The following is a 7,113-nucleotide window of genomic DNA, read 5'->3' as shown; positions in this document are numbered from 1 at the left end:
GTGTTTGCCAGTGCTTCTGTTCTGCTGATTGCTCATAGATAAGCAGAATTTATTTAAATTCAGGATAGCAGAAGACAATGAGGTGCTGTCAAATCCAGAGAGAAGGGTTATTAGGATTGCCCAAGAGCTGATGGGAGTGAAGACCCAGAGTGCTCAGCTCTGTGCATACATACAAAAATATTTTTCTCTTTTCTTTTTTCTTTACTTTTCTGTGTCTTCTTAAGAAACATTTACCACCACTGCCCCTCTGCCACATGGAAGAGATGCTATTTAATTTCTGTCACTTGAAACTGATAAAGTGTCTACAAGGATGCTGCTATAGAGAACCACTTTTTTTTTGCAGCTGGTTATGAAACAGCAATTTCGTTGTCCTTGCAAGATATTAATAGGGAGGAAATACTTTATAAATAAAATAGCCTATTTATTATGCTCATTTCCTATTTCCTTGCTCAGAAATTGTCTCAGGGTCAGGCTGTAACGAGATGCTCAGCAGCTCTCCCCAGGCTGCCGTGCCTCCTGCAGGCTCACATTTGCCACCTGTGGCCACATTCAGAGTGAATCAGATTCTTTCAGAAAGAGTAACAGGCAGACCTGAAAACGCTTGTGTGCAGGTATGGCAAATCAGATATGTCCTGGGTATTTACAGCAGTAATCTGTTTGTTTTGTTGTGCTTGCCTTGCACAGCTACACAGGCATTTGTTCTGCAGGGAGCACAATAGCTGGATAGGGACAGCAGAGATTGCTGTGATAATACTTTTGCAAATCAGCAGGACAAAGCACGAAAGCCTTTTGAAACCTCCCACGAAGAATCCAGCATGTCTGAGTCAGCCAGGGGAAGGGCTGGGGTCTGGGTCTGGGGGAGGGTATGGCAGCAGGAGGTGGGAGCTGGCAGGAGGAAATTTTTGGTATGAAGAAAAGCAGATGTGAACACAGGGTTTGTCCAAACTCCCTTTCCAAGCACCTCTTCCTGCCTGCTGAGGAGGCACTTTTTTGTTTTGAAAGAGCTGTGTCAAGCCCAGTATTACAGAACTGAAGCTCCTAGGTGGGTTTTGATGCTGCAGCTGCCAAAGCTCACAGAGGAATCCCCTTCTCTCCACCAAACCATCTCTCCTGCCCCACTGAGCAGGAACAGGCTCCCATTCAAACAGGACCAGCGCTGATGCCAGCCCAGATTCGAGTCTGAGTGTGGATCAGCAAGGCTCCATCTCTGCTAAATACATCCCTGAGGCTGGTCTCTGATTCCCAGCATCAAAAGCAACACTGCAGGAAGAACAAGAGCAACGCCAGAGTTGCAGGCATCAGGTTGGTTCTGCCACCTTGGGGAATTTTAACGCTGAGTCTGCCACAAGGAAAAAGAGCTGGGAGAAGCTGGATGCAACCACTTCAGCAAGGTGCTTTAGATTTTAAGTTTCTTTGTGTTAAAAGTGAATCAGTTTTCTTCAACACCGAATCTATTTGAAGGTTAAAGGCAGTGATTCACAGATTCATCACTGCCTTACTCAGAAAAGAGTCCATTGCACATCAAAAATAGGTTTAATAACCTCTCTCCTTCTCTTGCAAGTCTCTCCTTCAATCAGAGAGAGGCAATATTGCCATTCAGCTGACTGCCAGGGTCTCCAGAGTATGGTTCTTAAAATGCAATACAGGAAATTCCCCAAATTTAAAAAATGTCCCAGAGGCAAGATTTGTAGGAAAAAAGCAATAGCTTCTGCTTCATTTGCACTTTGCAAAACAAAAGAGGGGCCTGAAGGGTAGGCTGCATTCCTTGTTTGTAATCCTGGCTTGCTGTGGGTCTGACTTAGGCTGTGTCTGATCCTTGAGGTCACATCGTGGTTTTAACTCCAGATCTGCATGTGAACAAAGCAGTTAGTGATGCTCTGTGTTTAGGCATGACTTGCAAGTGGGGAATGTGTCTGCAGAGTGACCCTTCAGCTGCTGGTGCTCACTGGCATCCCACCAGACAGAAATTTGTGAGTTATTGGTTTTCTCATGCCCCTCCTTAGAGCCAGTCCTGCTGGAACAGCCTCCACAAGCCCAGAGATTTTGTCACTGCTCATGGTGGAGTGCATGGAGAGAGAAAAAAATTCCCTCTGACCTCACAATTTCTTGGCTAAGTCTGGCTGAAGGCTGAGTGGCTGCACCCTCCTCAGAGGGACAGGCTGACAGGTCCCCACAGGTCTGAAGAGAAAACATCTTCTGCTCCCTGCCCTTGTTTTGGGTCTCTCTGAACTCTGAACTTCTTACTGGAGCTTTCAGGGCTGGAAACTTGCTTTTGTTTTCTTTAAGAAGCAAGCATTTTTGAATCTGTGCTTGATTTTTCACCTGTTTCTGAGGAGGTGTTTCTGTAGACAGCAAACAGCACCAAACTGATGGAGATGTGACCCAGGGGCAGATCTGCCAGCTCAGAGCTCCTGGGAGCTATGCTGGGCTCTTGGTCAGATTTCTCCTCTCACTTTAGCCAGATTATTCAGCTTTTCTTCCATGCTGTGTTACTGTCTTCAAGGAGACCATCAGGTGGAAGAAATCCCAGAACCCAATCCCCCCAGGTGGGTTGTGAAGAATTCATGCCTGAAGAGCACTTTGTGGGAATTGACTTTTAAGACTGAATTATTGATTTATTGACAAACCTCTGCTTTCTTTCCACAGGGAAGGAATGTCATGAGAAACAGACTGCTTAAAAACCTTGCTAACCAGATAATCCTTGAACATGGTGCTGCTCCAGACCTGAAGTCCCCATGTCTGTATGGATGCAGAGGTCTGTTCTATGAATAGATGTACACTCCTACCTAAACCTGCACACAGACATTTGAATATATAAATGTATATATGACAGATCTATTGCTCCCAGTGTATGGTGATCCTGGTTTGGTGCACTTAGCAAAACTTTGATTTATTGTGCTTTAAACTCTGGATGACATTCATCCCCAGATGGAGTTCTGGAAAATAGTAGAGTTGAGAAAAATATGTGTTTTGCCTGTAGGACACCTTCTATTACACTTTCTTAACATGGAGAATGTTCATTTTTCAAGCAAATACTGTCCACTGTTCAGTAAGGGTGTAGCTCTCCAAATTTCTTGTCAAGTTACTTTGCTATTTCTGACAGCCTGGAGCAGAGGTTTGATGTATGTTTAATGTGTATTTACGCTGATCTGGAGAATTTCCAGTTCTTGTAAAACATCTTGTATTCACCTCTTTCTTTTTCTCAGCTTTATGTTGGTAGAGGGTGTAATAACCAACCTGGCTTCCAAAGTTTCTCACCTAATTTCTGCATTTTGGTGGAGTCTCAGCTGTTATGGGAAACTGCAAAAGTCTTGTAAGGGTAAGAGAAAGTGAGCAGGGTGTAAGAGTTGGGTGATCATAAACAAGCCATTTATCTTCTGAAATGTCCAGGTGCAGAAAGCTTTAGCTGAATTAATAGAAAGGCTTTGGGTTGTGTTCAGATTACAACACTATTTGCTGAGCCAGCAGTATCAGTGCTGACAGATCTGTGTAGCTGCAGAAGGATTTGTGCTTTATCCTGACTCAGGCAGCCCCAGCAAGAAGGTCAGGCAGTGGTCACACCATGGAGCTGAATGCTTTCAAGGAGCACAAAGTCTTTAAGGTATGTGGTACCTACTTTTGAAATCCAGTTTTCAAAAGGAAAAAAAGATATATACACATATATATATATATACACACACACATATATATATACACACATATATTTCTGAAGCATTTCTTCCCAGTCATGGCAGTTTAACATTGCTGTGGCTCAGTTCAGTGCTGTGGGTGTGCTGAGTCGAGGGAGCACAGTTTGGGCTGTGCTGCTGGCAGCTGAGATAATCTAGTCATGACTTGCTGTGACTTTCTTGTTATGAAATCACTGGCACTGGATAAACACAGGACATCTGCCTTCCATCCCTTCTAACACCTCCTTTTTGACTGTAAACAAGTGCTCAGCGTAGCACTGACCTGAACTGAAAATTGTAAATTGTGAACTGAACTGAAAATTGTACATGTGCAGGTGAGGGAAGGCACCACAGAGCTGTGCACTGAGACATCAGGGGCAGGAGAGATCCCTGCAGGAATCCCAGAGGCACAACCTGTGCTGGGGACTCACCCAGCTGATGGGATTATTGGGGAAAATGCCCTTCAGGAATACAGTGAGGGGTCTATTGGAACAAGCACTGCAATGTCAGGGTGCAACCTCGCCCTGCAGCAAAGCCCAGAAATGGCTTTGGGTGCTGCCAAGGGACTGTTCTGTCACTCAGCTCCTGTCCCACTGCTTCCCAGGAAGCAGAACTCACCTGTCCCTGCCCTGGGCCAGCCCACGAGCAAAACAAGGCATGGAAACAGCTCCACGTAAACAGAGAATCATTGCTTTTGGCAGTTTGCTCCCTGGCTGGAGTTTCCCCAAATGTTTTGTTTTCACAGCCGATGGTTTTTGGTGTGAAATATGTGTGAGTGTCGTTGGGACCTTGCATTGGATGTGAGCCTGCTCTCGTTCCAATTCACAGCACATGAGCTGCAGCAGGAACAGGCTCATTTATGGCTCACAGCCTGGAAATACTCTTCTCAACAAAGTGTGGCTTTCCAAAAGTGATCAACAGTATCACTACAGTGTTTTGTTAGGTTAGATGGCCAAATAATCTGTGAAAAAGCCAAATACAGACATGCTTTTCTTCATAGTTAGTAAAAAAATGCTTAAAAAAAACAGGTGAAGAGTTGCCAAGGGTTCCTTGAGTTTTAAGTTTAATGATTATTTTCAGTTTAGAAGTTATTCACTCTGGCTGGATTTGTAGATCAAACAGGAGAAAACCTACCTTGACTTAGAAGTCAAGGAAAAGTACTTGTCTTTTTACTTATTTCACCTTTAAGCTCTGATGCACTTAAAAACAAAGCTCTGGTAATGTGTATTTGTCTAAGCTCATAAAGGTAATCTTAGCCCTCAAGGGCTTACAGTCAAACTCATTTCTTTTTTTCCTTGGGTACATTAAAGCAAGCTGAGCAGCACCAATGGAAGTGCTGTGATAGTTCACCTCCACTGGACTTGCACGGCTGATGTCTTAAAAAAAACCCAGCTGGGTGTGGATAATTAAATCTGTTGCTGCTGTCAGGTTGGTAGGAATGTCTTTCTGTTTAAAAGCCTTTCACCAATTGCACCTGCAACCACAGAAGGAGCTCTCTCAGTAAAGCACCTCAGGCATGCAGGGCATGGAGAACTGCACCCAGCAAGATGCTCTGTCTGATCCATTCCTCCCCAGCCACTCTGCTGACAAAGCTTTCTCACATTTGTGTGAGGTGGCAATGTCACAGGAGTTTTCTGTGGCTCTCATCCCTCCTGACATTTTCAATCCATTTCCCAGGCCTGTTTTTTCCATCCTGCAGTGTAAAATTAATTTTGATGAAATCTTGAGTGAATTAAACTGAAACACAGCGATCTCTTTGCTCAACTCATATTTGCTGTCTGCCTTATTTATGTGGAGAAGCAGCACTTGGGCATGCCAATGATCTTGTCATTTATTTGCCTTGTGCATCGTGCCTTTGGCTACTAGAATTAAACTGGAAAATACAATTAAAAGCATTAGCTGTAGCAGACATACAAAAGAAATCATTACATGCTTGACAATGTTCTCCTTCATGTTGTTAATCCCTGCAGATCTACCTGTGCTATTAGATTTCATATGCAGATTTTATTTTTCTCAGAAGACTACATTAATTGGAATGAGCATTCCTGTTTGTACAAGGAAAGGAAAGGAAGATGTCACCATGCTGGAAAGCCTCACCTGACTTTTCTTGGTGAGTATGGTCTAAACTTGAACTTGAATTAAGCAAATATTATTCAGGCTTCAAAATGTTTGCAGATAGCTGGGCAATGTTGTTAGGTAACATGTTTGACTTGCTGCACCGTGGAAAATATTTGTGTGTAAACTCAAATTGTTATGTAAACAAACTTTTACATAAACAAAGTTGGTCTGTGATGAAAAGCAGAGAGAGGCAGCTCAGATGGGATTTGGGCATCTGGATCCTTCCTCCCTCAGCAGGGAGCATGGGCTTGAGAATCAAGGTGGAATCTTGCAAGGAGCAAACCTAAGTGCTGAGAGTACAAATGTCCCTCAATCTTCATCCCCAAAATGAGATGCATGATCAAAAAAAAAGCCAAATTCTTGCACAGAAAGCAGCTACAGCAAATTGGAAGGAATCACTGCTGAGCACAGCACTGAAATTTTTGTAGCTCTTTCCCTGTGAAAATATTTTGGGGGAAAAAAGTTCCTGATAAGATAAGAAAACCTGCAATGGTATTAACAGTGCAAACCCAGGTTGTTTGCTTTATCAGTGAAATTGAGAATCCACGAATGCCTTATACTTGTGCCTCTCAACTCACTTATGGCCTTCTTTACGGTGAGAATGTATTATCAGTCATATAAATAGTTCACCAAACACTATAAATATATACCTCTTAACCCCTAGTAGAAACACACCACTGCAGGAAGATTTTACTGCAAAAACCTCACAAAAATCCCTGTCACTCTCGGTTTGAACCTCCTCCCTACCTGTGACTGCTACCAAGAAACAATTCCCAAAGAAAACAAATGTCTAAAGAAACAAGAGCAGGAGAAATAAAAGGGTGAGAAAGACAAATCTGGACAAGTCCAAGTGAGTGGTGACATGTCTGCATCTCCAGTGAGATAATGGAACCACAGACAGGCTGGCACCTCTGAAAAGTTAAAAACAGACCAGACTGGAGAAAGGTGACATCTTCCTTACCCAGGGTCTGCATTTCCAGCCCTGCATGCTAAATACCTGAGACATTAAATCCCAGCTATAAAAAAAAGCTGAAATTACAGGCATTTAGTGGAAGAACAGGTTCTTTTTAAGAATGGTAGTGCCAGGAGCAAGATACCTATGGCTGTGTGCTGTTGCAGCATTTTATCATTTCTTGTTGGTCCTGATAAAGGCTGTAAAAGAGTGTATAAACCAGGCAACCTTGCCCAGGTGGACTTGTTTCATTTAATGATTACTGCTCCGTCAGAAAACAGAAATGAAACTCTCTACACCCAGGGCAAACAAAACTTCAGGTTCATGGGACACTTCACAGCACGTTAAAGTAGTCTTTTCCTCAATTGTAAGGGG

Source organism: Catharus ustulatus, chromosome 10, assembly GCF_009819885.2.
Source record: "Catharus ustulatus isolate bCatUst1 chromosome 10, bCatUst1.pri.v2, whole genome shotgun sequence".
Classification (NCBI taxonomy): domain Eukaryota; kingdom Metazoa; phylum Chordata; class Aves; order Passeriformes; family Turdidae; genus Catharus; species Catharus ustulatus.
This window is presented reverse-complemented; position numbering follows the sequence as displayed.